Source organism: Arachis stenosperma, chromosome 10, assembly GCF_014773155.1.
Source record: "Arachis stenosperma cultivar V10309 chromosome 10, arast.V10309.gnm1.PFL2, whole genome shotgun sequence".
In the NCBI taxonomy this organism is placed as follows: domain Eukaryota; kingdom Viridiplantae; phylum Streptophyta; class Magnoliopsida; order Fabales; family Fabaceae; genus Arachis; species Arachis stenosperma.
Window position 1 is genome coordinate 16,713,198 of NC_080386.1, and position 17,534 is coordinate 16,730,731.

The window sequence follows — 17,534 nt, forward strand, 5'->3', positions numbered from 1 at the left end:
TGCAACACAAGCTTGAATGTGTATCTCTTAGATTCCCCAACAGAATCTTCGTGGTATAAGTTAGATAGATGGCGGCATTCATGAGGATCCGGAAAGTCTAAACCTTGTCTATGGTATTCCGAGTAGGATTCTAGGATTGAATGACTGTGACGTGCTTCAAACCTGTAACCTGCTGGGCGTAGTGACAACGCAAAAGAATCAATGGATTCTATTCCAGTAGGGGAGGGAACCAATCGGTGATTGGCCGTACTGTGACAGAGTGCGTGAGCATTAGCTTTCACTGCGAGGATGGGATGTAGCCACTGACAACGGTGATGCCCTACATACAGCTTGCCATGGAAAGGAATAAGAAGGATTGAGTAGAAGCAGTAGGAAGGCAGGCGTCCAAGAGCTCTACAGCACCTCCATTCCGCTTATCTGAAATTCCTACCAATGAATCTACATAAGTATTTCTATTCCTTTTATTATTCCTTTTTATTTAATGATAATCACAATTACTCTTTAATCTGCCTAACTGAGATTTGCAAGGTGACCATAGCTTGCTTCATACCAACAATCTCTGTGGATTCGACCCTTACTCACGTAAGGTTATTACTTGGACGACCCAGTACACTTGCTGGTTAGTTGAACGGAGTTGTGAAGAAAATAAACAGTGCCCTAAGGGTATATGCCAAAGCTCAAAAGATAGAATAAAATTTATACAACTTAAGAATGTTGAATCACAATTTCGTCCACCAAGTTTTTGGCGCCGTTGCCGGGGATTGTTCGAGTATAGACAACTGACGGTTCATCTTGTTGCTCAGATTAGGTAATTTTCTTTTCAAAAATCTTTTTCAAAATTTTTCTTTTAATTTTCGTTTTTCTTCACATTATTTTCGAAAAAAATATAATAAAAATCCAAAAAAATTAGAAAATCATAAAAATAAAAAATATTTTATGTTTCTTGTTTGAGTATTGAGTTAATTTTTAAGTTTGGTGTCAATTGCATGATCTAAAATTTTTCTTGCATTTTTCGAAAAAAATCCATGCATTCATAGTGTTCTTCATGATCTTCAAGTTGTTCTTGATAAGTCTTCTTGTTTGATCTTGATGATTTCTTGTTTGATGTCTTTTCTTGTTTTTCATGTGCATTTTTGCATTCATATTTTCCATGCATTAAAGATTTCTAAGTTTGGTGTCTTGCATGTTTTCTTTGCATCAAAAATTTTTCAAAATTATGTTCTTGATGTTCATCATGATCTTCATAGTGTTCTTGGTGTTCATCTTGACATTCATAGCATTCTTGCATGCATCTTGTGTCTTGATCCAAAATTTTCATGTTTTGGGTCCTTTTTGTGTTTTTCTTTGAAAATTTAAAAATCAAAAATATCTTTTCCTCATTTCCCTCCAAAATTTCGAAATTTTGGGTTGACTTGGTCAAAAATTTTCAAAATTAGTTGTTTCTTACAAGTCAAGTCAAAATTTCAATTTTAAAAATCTTATCTTTTCAAAATCTTTTTCAAAAATCATATCTTTTTCATTTTTTTTATAATTTTCGAAAATTTCAAAAATCTCTTTCAAAAAAAAAAATTTCAAAATCTTTTTCTTATCTTTTTATCTAATTTTCGAAAATTAGCTAACAATTAATGTGATTGGTTCAAAAATTTGAAGTTTGTTACTTTCTTGTTAAGAAAGGTTCAATCTTTAAGTTCTAGAATCTTATCTTGTAGTTTCTTGTTAGTTAAGTCTTTTTAAAAATTAAATCTTTTTCAAAATATCTTTTTCTTAAAACTTTTTATCTTTATCTTATCTTTTTCAAAAATTTTATCTTTTTCAAAATTTAATTTCAAAATATCTTATCTAACTTCTTATCTTCCTATCTTTTTCAAAATTTGATTTCAAATCTTTTTCAATCAAACTAACTAACTTTTTGTTTGTTTCTTATCTTTTTCAAAACCACCTAACTACTTTTCCCTCTCTAATTTTCGAAAATATCTCTCTCTTTTTCAAAAATTCTTTTTAATTAATTAATTGTTTCATGTTTTAATTTTAATTACATTTTATCTCTAATTTTCGAAAATCACTAACTCTTTTTCAAAATAATTTTCAAAAATTATCCCTCCCCCATCTTATTTTATTTATTCATTCATATCCTAATATCTCATCTCACATCTCTGCCATCCTCACAGTTGTGTTTCTTCCATTACATTACATTCTTTGTCTCCCCCTCTTCTTCTACCCCTTTCTTCTTCTACTAACATAAAGGAATCTCTATACTGTGACATAGAGGCTTCCTTTTCTTTTCTTGTTTTCTTCTCTTTCATATGAGCAGGAACAGGGATAAGGGCACTCTTGTTGAGCTTGATCCAGAACCTGAAAGGACTCTGAAGAGAAAATTAAGAGAAGCTAAATTACAACAATCCAGAAGCAACCTTTTAGAAAATTTCGAACAAGAGGAAGAGATGGCCGAAAATAATAATAATAATGCAAGGAGAATGCTTGGTGACTTCACAAAGCCAACGTCCAAGTTTGATGGAAGAAGCATCTCCATTCCTGCCATTGGAGCAAATAACTTTGAGCTTAAGCCTCAACTAGTTGCTTTAATGCAACAAAACTGCAAGTTTTATGGACTTCCATCTGAAGATCCTTACCAGTTTTTAACTGAGTTCTTGCAGATCTGTGACACTGTAAAGACAAATGGAGTTAATCCTGAAGTCTACAGACTCTTGCTTTTCCCTTTTGCTGTAAGAGACAGAGCTAGAGTATGGTTGGATTCACAACCCAAGGATAGCCTGGACTCATGGGATAAGCTTGTCACTGCATTCTTAGATAAATTCTTTCCTCCTCAAAAGCTGAGCAAGCTGAGAGTGGATGTTCAAACCTTCAAACAAAAAGATGGTGAATCCCTCTATGAAGCTTGGGAAAGATACAAGCAGCTGACCAAAAGATGTCCATCTGACATGTTTTTAGAATGGACCCTATTAGATATATTCTATTATGGTCTCTCTGAATTTTCGAAAATGTCATTGGACCATTCTGCAGGTGGATCTATTCACCTGAAGAAAACGCCTGAAGAGGCTCAAGAACTCATTGACATGGTTGCAAACAACCAGTTCATGTACACCTCTGAGAGGAATTCCGTGAATAATGGGGTACCTCAGAAGAAAGGAGTTCTTGAAATTGATGCTCTGAATACCATATTGGCTCAGAACAAAATGTTGACTCAACAGGTCAACATAATCTCTCAAAATCTGAATGGATTGCAACATGCATCTAACAGTACTAGAGAGGCAGCTTCTGAAGAAGCTTATGATCCTGAGAACCCTGCCATGGCAGAGGTTAATTACATGGGTGAACCTTATGGAAACACCTATAACTCATCATGGAGAAATCATCCAAATTTCTCATGGAAGGATCAACAAAAACCTCAACAAGGTTTTAACAATGGTGGACGCAATAGGCTAGGTAATAGCAAGCCATATCCATCATCTTCTCAGCAACAGACAGAGAATTCTGAACAAAACAATTCTAATTTAGCCAATATAGTCTCTGATCTGTCAAAGGCCACTTTTAGTTTCATGAATGAAACAAGATCCTCTATTAGAAATTTGGAGGCACAAGTGGGCCAGCTGAGTAAGAAGGTTATTGAAACTCCTCCCAGTACTCTCCCAAGCAATACAGAAGAGAATCCAAAAGGAGAGTGCAAGGCCATTGATTTAATCAAAGTGGCCGAATGCACCAAGGAGGAGGAGGACGAAAATCCTAGTGAGGAAGACCTCCTGGGACGTTCCTCAAACAAGAAGGAGTTTTCTATTAAGGATCCTGAGGAATCTAAGGCTCATCTAGAGACCATAGAGATTCCTTTAAATCTCCTTCTGCCATTCATGAGCTCTGAAGAATATTCATCCTCTGAAGAGAATGAAGATGTGACTGGAGAGCAAGCTGCTCAATACTTGGGAGCTATCATGAAGCTGAATGCCAAGCTGTTTGGTAATGAGACCTGGAAAAATGAACCTCCCTTGCTCATTAGTGAACTAGATACTTGGATTCAGAAGACTCTACCTCAAAAGAAACAAGATCCTGGAAAATTCCTAATACCTTGCACCATTGGCACCATGAGCTTTGAAAAAGCTCTATGTGATCTTGGGTCAGGGATAAATCTAATGCCACTCTCTGTGATGGAGAAGCTGGGAATCATTGAGGTACAACCTGCCTTGTTCTCATTACAATTGGCAGATAAGTCCATAAGACAAGCTTATGGAATAGTGGAGGACGTGCTAGTAAGGGTTGAAGGCCTTTACATCCCCACTGATTTCATAATCCTAGACACTAGGAAGGAAGATGATGAATGCATCATCCTAGGAAGATCTTTCCTAGCCACAGCAGGAGCTGTGATAGATGTCAACAGAGGTGAGTTAGTCCTTCAATTGAATGGGGATTACCTTGTGTTTCAGGCACATGGCCATCCCTCTGTGACAAAAGAGAGTAAGCATGAAGAACTTCTCTCAATTCAGAGTCAAGAAGAGCCCACACAGTCAAACTCTAAGTTTGGTGTTGTGAAGCCACAACCAAACTCTAAGTTTGGTGTCCAAACCCCATATCCAAACTCTAAGTTTGGTGTTGGGAATACCACACTTAAATTGACCTGATCACCTTGTGGCTCCATGAAAGCCACTGTCAAGCTATTGACATTAAAGAAGCGCTTGTTGGGAGGCAACCCAATTTTATCTAATTTTATTTTATTTTGTTTCTTTGTTATTTTTGTGTTTAATTAGGTACATGATCATGAGGAGTCACGAAAAAATCAAAAAAATTAAAAACAGAGTCAAAAACAGAAGAAAAAATTTTTCACCCTGGAGGACGCACGGGCTGGCGTTCAACACCCAGAAGGAGCATCTGGCTGGCATTCAACGCCAGAACAGAGCATCTTTCTGGCGCTGAACGCCCAAAACAAGCTACATCCTGGCGTTTAACGCCAGGATGCGCACACAGAGGACAATCTGGCGCTGAACGCCAGAAACAAGCTTGAAACTGGCGTTCAACGCCAGAAACAAGCATCACATGGGCGTTTAACGCCCAGAACATGCACCAATGGGCGTTTGAACGCCAGAATGATGCATGAAGGCATGTTACATGCCTATATGGTGAAGGAATGGTATTTGTTTTCACCTTAGGATCTGTGGACCCCACAGGATCCTCACCTCAGGATCTGTGGACCCCACAGGATCCCCACCTACCATATTCCCACCTTACTTCCCAATCCTAGTTTTTGTGATGTGATTCCCCATGTCACAATTCCCAACATCTTCTTTATCAATCACCTCAATTCCTCCTCCCAATTACCCCATTCACCATTCACATCAACCTCCTCTTCCCCATAAACCCCACCTACCTCCATCAAATTCAAATTCAATTTCCCACCCATTCCCACCCAAATTGGCCGAACCTATACCCTCCCCTCCCCCTATAAATACCCTTCTTTTCTTTTACATTTTCACACAACACAACCCCACATTCTCCTACATAGCCGAACCCTCTCTTCTCCCTCTCTACCATATTTTCTTCTTCTTCTTCTACTCTTCTTTTCTTTTCTTGCTCGAGGACGAGCAAATTTTAAGTTTGGTGTGGTAAAAAGCCTAAGCTTTTTGTTTTTCATTCACCATCAATGGCACCCAAAACCGGAGTTTCCTCAAGAAAAGGAAAAGGGAAAGCAAAAGCTTCCACATCCGAGTCATGGGAGAAGGAGAGATTCATCTCCAAAAGCCATCAAGACCACTTCTATGATGTTGTGGCAAAGAAGAAAGTGATCCCTGAGGTCCCTTTCAAGCTCAAAAAGAATGAGTATCCGGAAATCCGACATGAAATTCAAAGAAGATGTTGGGAAGTCATAACCAACCCCATGCAACAAGTCGGATTATTGATGGTTCAAGAGTTCTATGCTAATGCATGGATCACTAGGAACCATGACCAAAGTATGAACCCAAGCCCAAAGAATTATCTCACAATGGTTAGGGGGAAATACTTGGATTTCAGTCCGGAAAATGTGAGGTTGGCGTTTCACTTACCCATGATGCAAGGTGATGAACGCCCCTACACAAGAAGGGTCAACTTTAACCAAAGGTTGGACCAAGTCCTTATGGACATATGTGTGGAAGGCGCCCAATGGAGAGTAGACTCCAAAGGCAAGCCAGTCCAACTAAGAAGACTGGACCTCAAGCCTGTAGCTAGAGGATGGTTGGAGTTCATTCAAAGATCCATCATCCCTACAAGCAACCGATCTGAAGTTACTGTGGATCGGGCCATCATGGTTCATAGCATCATGATTGGAGAGGAGGTGGAAGTTCATGAAGTCATCTCCAATGAACTCTACAAAATAGCTGACAAGCCTTCATATATGGCACGGCTAGCCTTCCCCCACCTTATATGCCATCTATGTTACTCAGCTGGAGTTATCATAGAAGGAGATGTCTCCATTGAAGAAGACAAGCCCATCACCAAGAAAAAGATGGAGCAAACAAGAGAAGTTCCTCACGGCCCTCAAGGAGAACATGAGGAAGTTCATCATCAACAAATGCCTCAAGGAATGCACTTCCCTCCCAACAACTATTGGGAGCAACTCAACACCTCCTTAGAGGATTTGAGCCATAATGTTGAACAACTAAGGGTGGAACATCATGAGCACTCCATCATTCTCCAAGAAATAAGAGAAGATCAAAGAGCAATGAGGGAGGAGCAACAAAGGCAAGGAAGGGACATAGAAGAGTTGAAGAACATCATTGGTCCTTCAAGAAGAAGACGCCACTAAAGGTGGATTCATTCCTTGTTCTTTATTTCTTTCTGTTTTCGGTTTTTAATTATTATGTTTATCTATGTTTTGTGTCTTTCTTTCATGATCATTAGTGTGTAACCATGCCTTAAAGCTATGAATAAAATCCATTAGTCCTTCACCTTTCTTAAAAAGAAAAATGTTTTAATTCAAAAGAACAAGAAGTACATAATTTTCGAAATTATTACTGAATTTAATTTAATTATATTGATGTGGTGGCAATAATTTTTGTTTTCTGAATGAATGATTGAACAGTGCATATGTCTTTTGATCTTGTTGTTTATGAGTGTTTAAAATTGTTGGTTCTTGAAAGAATGAGGAACAAAGAGAAATGTTATTGAGGATCTGAAAAATCATGAAATTGATTCTTGAAGCAAGAAAAAGCAGTGAAAAGAAAGCTTGCAAAAAAAAAAAAGAAAAAAAATGGCGAAAAAAAAATAGAAAAAAAAAAGAAGGAGCAGTAGAAAAAGCCAATAGCCCTTAAAACCAAAAGGCAAGGGTAAAAAGGATCCAAGGCTTTGAGCATCAATGGATAGGAGGACCCAAGGAAATTAAATCCGGGCCTAAGCGGCTAAATCAAGCTGTCCCTAACCATGTGCTTGTGTCATGAAGGTCCAAGTGAAAAGCTTGAGACTGAATGGTTAAAGTCGTGATCCAAAGCAAAAGAGTGTGCTTAAGAGCTCTGGACACCACTAACTGGGGACTCTAGCAAAGCTGAGTCACAATCTGAAAAGGTTCACCCAGTCATGTGTCTGTGGCATTTGTGTATCCGGTGGTAATACTGGAAGACAAAGTGCTTAGGGCCACAGCCAAGACTCATGAGTAGCTGTGTTCAAGAATCAACATGCTTAACTAAGAAAGTCAATAACACTATCCCAAATTCTAAATTCCCCCAGAGACGCCAATACCTCTAAACTATAAAGGAAAAAGTGAGATGCCAAAACTGTTCAGAAGCAAAAAGCTACAAGTCCCGCTCATGTAATTAAATTAATATTCATTGATATTTTGGACTTTATAGTATATTCTCTTCTTTTTATCCTATTTGATTTTCAGTTGCTTGGGGACAAGCAACAATTTAAGTTTGGTGTTGTGATGAGCGGATAATTTATACGCTTTTTGGCATAGTTTTTATATAGTTTTTAGTAAGTTCAAGCTACTTTTAGGGATGTTTTCATTAGTTTTTATGTTAAATTCATATTTCTGGACTTTACTATGAGTTTGTGTGTTTTTCTGTGATTTCAGGTAAATTCTGACTGAAATTGAGGGATTTGAGCAAAACTCTGAAAAAGGCTGACAAAAGGACTGCTGATGCTGTTGGATTCTGACCTCCCTGCACTCGAAATGGATTTTCTGGAGCTACAGAACTCCAAATGGCGCGCTCTCAACGGCGTTGGAAAGTAGACATCCAGGGCTTTCCAGCAATATATAATAGTCCATGCTTTATTCGAAGATTGACGACGTAACTTGGTGTTAAACGCCAAGTTCATGCTGCTGTCTGGAGTTAAACGCCAGAAAAACGTCATGATCCGGAGTTGAACGCCCAAAACACGTCATAACTCAAAGTTCAACGCCAAGAAATGCCTTAGCTCGTGGATTGATCAAGCTCAGCCCAAACATACACCAAGTGGGCCCCGGAAGTGGATTTATGCATCAATTACTTACTCATGTAAACCCTAGTAGCTAGTCTAGTATATATAGGACATTTAACTATTGTATTAGACATCTTTGGTCTCAGTTCTGTTTTATTCTTCATCTTAGGAGATCATTGATCACGTTTAGGGGGCTGGCCATTCGGCCATGCCTGGACCTTTTGCTTATGTATTTTCAACGGCGGAGTTTCTGCACACCATAGATTAAGGGTGTGGAGCTCTGCTGTACCTCAAGTATCAATGCAATTCTACTTTCTTTTATTCAATTCCTCTTTTATTCTTATTCCAAGATATTCATTCGTACCCAAGAACATGATGAATGTGATGAGTTAGATAACCCTCATTATCATTCTCACTTATGAGCGCGCGTGATTGACAACCACTTCCGTTCTACATGCAACACAAGCTTGAATGTGTATCTCTTAGATTCCCCAACAGAATCTTCGTGGTATAAGTTAGATAGATGGCGGCATTCATGAGGATCTGGAAAGTCTAAACCTTGTCTATGGTATTCCGAGTAGGATTCTAGGATTGAATGACTGTGACGTGCTTCAAACCTGTAACCTGCTGGGCGTAGTGACAACGCAAAAGAATCAATGGATTCTATTCCAGTAGGGGAGGGAACCAACCGGTGATTGGCCGTACTGTGACAGAGTGCGTGAGCATTAGCTTTCACTGCGAGGATGGGATGTAGCCACTGACAACGGTGATGCCCTACATACAGCTTGCCATGGAAAGGAATAAGAAGGATTGAGTAGAAGCAGTAGGAAGGCAGGCGTCCAAGAGCTCTACAGCACCTCCATTCCGCTTATCTGAAATTCCTACCAATGAATCTACATAAGTATTTCTATTCCTTTTATTATTCCTTTTTATTTAATGATAATCACAATTACTCTTTAATCTGCCTAACTGAGATTTGCAAGGTGACCATAGCTTGCTTCATACCAACAATCTCTGTGGATTCGACCCTTACTCACGTAAGGTTATTACTTGGACGACCCAGTACACTTGCTGGTTAGTTGAACGGAGTTGTGAAGAAAATAAACAGTGCCCTAAGGGTATATGCCAAAGCTCAAAAGATAGAATAAAATTTATACAACTTAAGAATGTTGAATCACAATTTCGTCCACCACTAGCGCCATCAACAGATTGACAATCCCGACGTGTGTGTGCGCACAGGTCTGTGCGCACGCATAACTCACAAACCTTTGTTGGTGGTGTCTGCGCACAGGGCGAGCTAGGGCTCCCATCAGTGGTCCGTATGTGCGTGCGCACAGGTTCAAATTCCCGCGGAGTGTGCGTGCACACACAAACCAGAAATCTCAAATTCTGCAAAATTTATAGAACTCAGATTTTTTGTCCAAACTTCCAACGATCATATCTCCTTCCACAAAATTCAGATTTCAACCAAATTTAAACAATTTTAAAACTTATGAAATCATCTTTCTTTTGATGTAAAAATCATCAGATTCCAAAAACAATAGCTCAAGATATGATCCGTTGAATTTAATCAAAATTCTATTTTTACCAAAACTCACAAACTCCCAATTTTCAAAACATACACTTCCAAATCTCATTTAAAACCAACCAAAATTCACCCTTCCAACGTCAACCATTTCCAAACCTCATTCAATCATCAGTTCACCGATTTTGTCATATTTAACCAAACCTCAATTTAACAAGTCTCACATCATAATCAACATTTCACATCTCAATCTCCAAACATATATATATATATATATATATATATATATATATATATATATATATATATATATATATATATATATCATACTTCAAATCAAGCTCATCAACAAGAGCCTCAACTCTATAATCAATCACACATATTAATCCATATCACATACAACCTCATATGCTTTGCCAACAATTATCATCACTCACAATTATTCAACCACTATCCATATATTCATCTCAATTTAATTCATTCATCAAATATATCAACATGTCATAATCCACTAATTTTGTACATAACAACACAACTTATATCATCCATCAACCACATCAATAGCTTAAAAATCTTATCCTAAGACCACTAGCTTATATTTTCACAACCACGTTACATTTTAGATACAAGAAACCGAAATCATACATTGGCTGGGATTTGAAAAAAAAAACTGTGGCTTACTTTAAAAATGTTTGTATGGGTTTCATAGAGCTCGACGCCGCGGTCGCGTGGCCACAAACGGTGCGTCAATCGGAGCTCAGGATCAAAAGTCATGATTAATGGAAGTTGGAAGTGAATAGGAGCAAGGGTTTCAACCTTTCCCCCCCTTTCCCTTTGTGTTCAGCGTGTGTGTTTGTTTTGGAGAGGGAGGGAGCTGAGCTCTCTCATTAAATAAGAGCTTGGCTGGGTCCTTAGACCCAACTTAAATCCGGTTGGCTCTATTTGACCCGTTCAACCTAATCTTAGTCCGTTTTCTTTAAAATTGATGTTAAAATTTTCGTTTTAAATTGTCTATCACATTAAACCATAAAAATCTCATTCCTCACTTTATGGGTTAATTAGTCATTAATTAACCAAATTTTACAAAACTCATTTCAAACAAAACAACGTTGCCGGTTTTCCTTTTTTTAATTTAAAAATATAAAAACCTTAAAACGGCATTGCTGTATTCTATTCTTTAATTTTAAAAAATATATAGTCACCAAAAAAAATAAAAGTCACCAAAAACATTTTAAAAAATATACCATAACACAAAATGGCTTTGCCGTTTTTAATTTTATTTTTTTAAATAATTTTTTTCATAAAATGGCATTGACGTGTTGTATTTAATCCATTAAAAAAAATTAATAAACACAAAACGACAATAAAGTTTTTCACTTTCTAAAAAGTAAAATTCTTTTTCTATGGTAATGTTAAACTCAGATGACAAAATAACGATGAAAAAGACACATCTCCTTGCAATAAAATTTAGGGGGCCAGTAATTTTTATATTTTGTGGCCAACACTTAACTATCAAAAGAAAAGTGAGTGATCTCCTACTATTGGATGTAATCTCACACCATTAAAAACATTATTGATGGCCAATTGATAGTTATAAAATACAAAAATTGCTGGCCCCTATCACTCCTCTTAAAAAAATTGAGTCGTTTAGTTGTTTATATTTTATTATAAAGATTGAATTTGGTTGCTTAGTATATGCCAAAAAATAAGATGAAATAAAACAAAATAAAATAAACCTATTGACTACCTGTGATTTTTTAGGTACTTATATTTGATAATGACTTTCTTATTTCATTGAATGTAATTGTTAACCTCTTATCTGTGGGGATACATTTTTGGTTTATTTTGATTTGGCAACTGTAACTTGATAATTCATGTTATCATTATTTAAAACTTTATTCATGATCCTGGGTAGTTTAGTAACTAATAAGATATCTAGAATTATTGATACGTGATGTACATTTTGAGAATTTTCAAAACATGCTGACAAAGGTCTAGAATTTTTACTCGTTTTACTGTATTCAAATACACACAACAACATTTGTTTTGAAAAAGAAAGAGTAGTATTTTTCTTTTTGGGCTATGAAGAAAGAGCATTATTCTTCTGTTTAGCATGATAAAGTTCTTTGTAATTGATACCTACCCTCTTGTTAGTTTAATTTCGATGTAGAAGGAGATTATCATTAGCCAAATAACATGGGTGATTTCTACATAAAGAAAGTAGAAGAACAAGAAGAAGAGTTGGAGAAGGATTTGATAGTCAAAGAGCTTGAAACACTAAATTTGTTCGAAGAACTAGGTGCTACCAAAAGGGTTATAGAGGACTTAAAGCGGAAGCTACAAAAGAAGCACTGAAATATTTCTCAACTTCTGATGTAACTGCGCGTGAACAGATTGGAACTCCACCAGAAATTGTCAATAGCGAAAAATGTTGGGCCACTGCGGAGAGATCTCGATTACCAAGGAGATTTCGGAGAGGAATCAAGTAAGAGAATATAAAATAAAAAATACTATATCCAACTCAAAATCTTAAAATAATAAGTTTAATGAATCTCTTATCTTATAAATTTCTCACTCTTTTTTGCTTTCTTTGATGTAGAATTAACTTTATACACTCTTCACACACTTGTAACATTAACAAAGAACTACTTTGAGTTACTTATTGTCAATATCGAAGAACTGATATAAATGCATGGATTTGTTATTTATTGATGAACTGCCTTGAGTAATTGTCATATGAGACCAATCTCGTTTAATGGGTCCGTGTTAATGTCAAGAGAGCATAGAACCCCACTCATACTATTCGAGTAAATTTTCATAGTGGTCTCGAGATTGATGTCGTGCACTAAAATCGTCCTTTAGATTTTAATTGCATCAATTACGTCCATGAGATTGGAAAAATTGTACCATAGTAGTCCTTGATCCGTTTTTCGTTAACGACGCGCTGACGTGGCTTGATAACGTGGACCTTTGGTGACACATGTCACCTCATAATTTGACCATGTGTAACGGTATGATGAGGTGTCGGTCAACGACACGTGGTATGCTGACATGGATGAGTATGTCACGTATCACAATGCTATTTTGCCACGTGTCGCAATGCTATTTGTCCACGTGTCATCCACTATGTCATCGTTACATGTACACCAAATTGGTCCCTTACTTTGCATCAAATAACTCATTTTAGTCCCTGAAATTGAATGCTGTGCACCAAATTAGTCCCTTCATCAGTTTTTTCTCATTTTTTTATAAATTTAAAATTCTCAATATTTTATATACAATAATTTTAATTATATTTTTATTATACATAATTTATAATAAATTTTTTAATTAATAATGTTAACTTGTATCATTAGAGTACATGTTAACTAAAACCAAAACTTTATTGTTGCCTCTTGTATTTATTTGTATCAAGTTATGGTTATAATAAGTACTTATATTGATTAATAGTGTAATATATGAAAAAGTCGCCTAAATAAGTTATAGATAAAATGAATTATTATAATCGACAGTATAAATCTATCTTATTAATTTAGTGAGAAGTTAATTATATAGGAAATTGGACATTCTTAAAATGCATGGGAATAATGAATTTATACTAGTTAATAAGTGCCTTATCAAGTATTTCTAAAATATTTATTAAAGTGTTAAATATTAAAAAAATTGTATTAAGGAATATTATTATATTCATAACTTACACTTTTTATTAAATCAATATCAATATGTCACATAATTCTTTTAATAAAATATTGTAGAAAAAAATTGTATAATTAAAACTAATATTTTATAAAAATACTTGTATTTAAATAACTTGTGAAAAGATAAAATTAAAATTAGTGTATTCAAATATATAATGAGAATTTTAAATTTATAAAAAAATGAGAAAAAAACTTATGAAGGGACTAATTTAGTGCACGACATTCAATTTTAGGGACTAAAATGAGTCATTTGATGCAAAGTAAAGGATCAATTTAGTGTACATGTAACGATGACATATTGAATGACACATGGACAAATAGCATTGCGACACGTGGCATAATCTGACATGTGGCAAAATAGCATTGTGACATGTGGCATACCCATCCACGTCAGCATGCCACGTGTCGGTCAACGACACGTCATCATACTGTTATACGTGGCCAAATCATGAGGTGACATGTATCGCTAAATGTCTACGTCATCAAACCACGTCAGCGCGTTATTAACAGAAAACGGGTCAAAGATTATTATGGTACAATTTTTTTAATCTCAAAGATATAATTGATACAATTAAAATCTCAAAGATGATTTTAGTGCACGACATCAATTTCGGAAACCACAATAAAAATTTACTCCATGCTTTTCATTAAGTATAATTTGAACTCGAGAATGGATTACTGAGTTGGAAGAAAAGAGAGAAGAAATGGATTGGCTTGTAAAATTCTATTCATTTTACTCCTCATTCAAAACCTTTAGTTTTATCATAAACCAAAAACATATTATTATTAACTAAACCATTCATATCTAAATCTACTTTCTTTAACAATCACAAAACATGAATGCAAATAAGGGATACTAGTTTCCAACTAGGGACAAGAAAGGTAAATAAGATAAAGTTTAAATATAGAAACTTATTCAACACGAAGGTTCAATCGAGGAAACAAGTAAATATAGTGTAAGCTTGAAAATAAAGTTAGATTGATCTAATAATTAATTTACTAATCTAGTTAAATAAGTGTTAATAATTTGAGTTATGTCTTATATATGTAATAATCTATTGGTCAATAACAAATTTATTAATCATTAATCTTTCGGATTAAAAAATAGCATAAAAAACCAAAAAATAGTGTAAACTTGAAGTTACTTATCAAATTTTAATATCTTAAAATTGACAATACAAAAATGAGAGATTTTCAATTTTTTTTCTCTTAATATTTTTATAAAATATGATCTCTCACCATTATATTTATTCTGGTTGTTCTACTTAAAAAATATATGACATCACGTGCTTGGTTCAATTCACATATTCTACCATCCGTATTAACAACATGACGTGCTATTGAGTAGGGGTGTTCAAAACCGATCCGGACCGAACTAAACCGACCAACCGAACAAACCAAAAACCAAAAAAACCGAAAAAAATACATTTTGCTGTTTTTATTGCGGTTTGGTTCGGTTTTCGGTTCTGACAATAAAAACCGAACCGAACCGAACCGAACCGATATTATACAAAACCCTAAAAACCAAACCTCCCAACCCCCAATTAACGTGACCTAACCTAACCCCGCCCCACCCCCAAACATAAACCTAGCCGCTCTCTACTCTCAGTCTCTCAGTCTCTCAATTTCACTCTCTGCACTCACTCTCAGTCTCACTCGAAGAAACCCAAGGCCGGCGGCGAACCCATCTTCTGCAGCACCTCCCCAGCCGGCGAACCCCTTCCTCCCACCACCTCGTAGCGTCGTCGAAGCCTTTCTCCCAGCGCCGCCGGACCTTTCTTCCCAGCCCCTCCTCGCGGACAGCACCACCCAACCCCAGCCAGCACCACCCTCACGGTCGTAGACACTACACCACCCAGCAGTCCAGCACCATCCAGCGGCACCCCGGCGCCACCAACAGGACCGATCTGGCCACCTGCAACACCGTTTGTGGCCACCCATAGCAGTACTGCTGCGTTTCTGGCCTGGCCACCCACAACACAGCAGCCACTGGTTGGCCTTCTTCCAGTGCTCTTCCTCGTTCCCATCCACTTGAGTTCAGGTTTGATTTTCTCTCCTTCTATGTATCTGAAGCAATTAGACATATTGGGTTTATAATTATGAAATAGTTAGGGTTTGATTTTGTTAATTATAATTTCTATGATTCTGAGTTGCTGGATTTGTTCAGGGTTTTGTTAATTTCTTGTTAATAACTCTGATTCTGTGCTTCTGAGTTGCTGGGTTCAAATTTGCTTGTTTTGCTTAGTTCAAGTTCTGTGATTCTCTGATTCTGTGATTCTGATTCTGTGATTATGTGTTTTTGAATTGATTTTTGGTTTTCTGCATTTATTTTGCTTGTTTTAAAATTTTGTTAATAATACTAATGATTACTGTGCTTGTTTATTGATTTTGTTAATTTGAGTTGTTTGTTTTGAGTTGATTTTGTGATTTAATTTATTAATAATTCTGATTCTGTGATTCTGAGCTGCTGGGTTTAATTTATTTTTGCTTGTTTTGAGTTGATTTTGTGATTTATTTATATTCAATTTCTGTTCAATCTATTTGTTCATTATTGCTGATTGTTGTTCATTGTTGTTCATTATTTGTTCATTGTTGCTGATTGTTGTTCATTGTTCATTGTTGCTGAATGCTAGTAATTTTTTATTTTGTTGTGTTTCTGCTTCTGTTTTCTTAATTATTTGTTCATTGTTGTTCATTGTTGTTCATTGTTCATTGTTGTTCATTCCTAGTATTTGTTTTTCATTATCTGGTATTGGTCTTTGGCAAGATATAAGAAGAGAATTTGGAATCAATATAACTGATGAACAGAAGGTGCAATTGTCTAAGGTAATTGGTCTTTCTACACGTCTCAGGTGCGGCTTTTAGTTTCAAGAGAACTAGGTGGGCACAATGTATTTATGTATTGCCTGTATTTTTTGTGAGACAGTGCATTTTTACTGGTGGGTGCATTGTTGATTTGATGAGTTTTTTTTTGTTGGTTTTGTTGCTGGCTTGCTACCTTACTGGTTGCTGCTTATTGTTGGTAATTTGCTGGTTGCTGCCTTATTGATTTGATGAATTATTTGGTAATTTCTTTTGTTGCTGTTTATTGAATTGCTGGATTGCTGCCTTACTGGTTTATTGAATTGCTGCCTTGCTGGTTTATTGCTGCCTTGCTGGTTTATTGAATTGCTGCCTTAGCTTGCTGGTTTATTGCTACCTTGCTTGCTTGTTGCTGTTCTTATTATGTAACTGTTTTTTTTTTTTTTATTTCAGGTTGGTTTGCATTAAGAAGTTTAGCTATTTTGTTGGAGAAGGCACCATAACTTTGCTATCAGTTTAATGACAATTCATTTTTATTTTCAGTTGTCTTGACTGTTGAACTATTGAACTTCTTTAATTGTCGTATTTGAATTCTGTTGTCGTTAAATTTCATTAGATCAAGACTTTGTTAGATATTGTGTATTTCGGTTTGTCAATTTCAATGTTATGACTTTGCATAATAGTATGGTAGAATTTTTTTTTATTTGATTGAAAAAACCGAACAAACCGAACCAAACCAAACCGATTTTAATTGGTTTGGTTTGGTTTGGATGACCTTTACAAAAAAATCGAACCAAACCGAACCGCACTTTAATTAGACGATCGGATCGGATGACTTTTCCCTCAAAAACCGAACCAAACCGCACCGCGAACACCCCTACTATTGAGAATACTCATGTTCAATATCTATAAAACCCAATATGTAGTTATTCTTTTTGCAGTTTTGTGTAAATTATTTTTAAAAGTATTTAACAGATTAATCTTTAATATTTAGAATTTTTTGGAGTGTCTATATTTTAGAATACTAGGTAAATTAATCTTTATTTTTTTAAAGAAAAGTACATTTGAAAAAAAAATGATCTAAAATAAAAAAACTAATTTAAAATTTTTATTTG

General features: G+C 35.8%; 1 long non-coding RNA gene across 1 annotated transcript; it reads left to right on the plus strand.

The window, feature by feature from the left end:
* The first annotated feature begins 15,188 nt into the window (after positions 1-15,188).
* On the plus strand, positions 15,189-17,122 carry LOC130956400 (uncharacterized). The gene is made up of 2 exons (XR_009077093.1): positions 15,189-15,658; positions 16,873-17,122. It is a non-coding gene; the product is annotated as an uncharacterized LOC130956400 (long non-coding RNA).
* Positions 17,123-17,534: the final 412 nt, after the last annotated feature.